Genomic DNA, 913 nt, shown 5'->3' with positions numbered 1-913 from the left:
TTATTGTATGTATAAGTTTGAAATTTTAATTGGTCATTTACAGTTGAAATAGATTTTATAGCGAGTTGACGATCGTTGAAACATGTTAAAATGTGTTCGTAAGTTCCATCTGGAACGTTCCCCCGTACCAGGTGAGTCCCGCTCTGTGATGGAATGTTTTTTTTCTTTTATTATTCAATTTATGTAAATATAATTATGACATTTCAATAGATGAGATCTTTAAACATTAACAAAAATACTTTCAAAATAAAGCAAAATAACCCTTAAAAGACGTGATAGTGAACGAACTTCCTAACGTATGCAGTGAATAAAAGTTACTTTAGTCATGACGTCATAAAATATCGTCGCACGCGCTTATTGGTGAAATGTTTAAAAATGCGTTTTTCTATGTAGAAGTTTTGATACAAAATGTTATTTAAGAAATGCTAGAAAAACATATATGGCATTTAAGTCAGATAAGCCTTTTACCTGGCAACGCAGGCGCCCTCGGGTCGGATTTTTCTATCCGGAACGTAAACATTTGACATAAATTATTAGAGTTTTTATCTTTAAGCTAGGCTGGCCACATCACCAAAAGAGACGCGTTACGACTCGCTCACGTAAGGGTTAGACATGCATCATGAGGATGCAAAGATGGGCAAGTGCATTTTAGATATTGATATTGACAGTATTTAAGAATACCACCGTAATGTGTTTGGTGACATATCTTCTATTAAGATTGATAGGGAGGTAACTACAGATCAATTGACTATGATTTTTGAAAAGGAATAGGCCTGTGCAATGAGTAATACACCGAAAGAAAAATCTTAAAAGACGTTTCAAATGGTAGTCATTTCTTATATTTTGCAAAATTCTGACTGAAACAATAGCACTGCAGTAAGAAAACGTTAATTTGAACACTTTAAGAAAGTAT

The sequence above is a fragment of the Mya arenaria genome, chromosome 10 (assembly GCF_026914265.1).
Source record: "Mya arenaria isolate MELC-2E11 chromosome 10, ASM2691426v1".
NCBI lineage: Eukaryota > Metazoa > Mollusca > Bivalvia > Myida > Myidae > Mya > Mya arenaria.
This window is presented reverse-complemented; position numbering follows the sequence as displayed.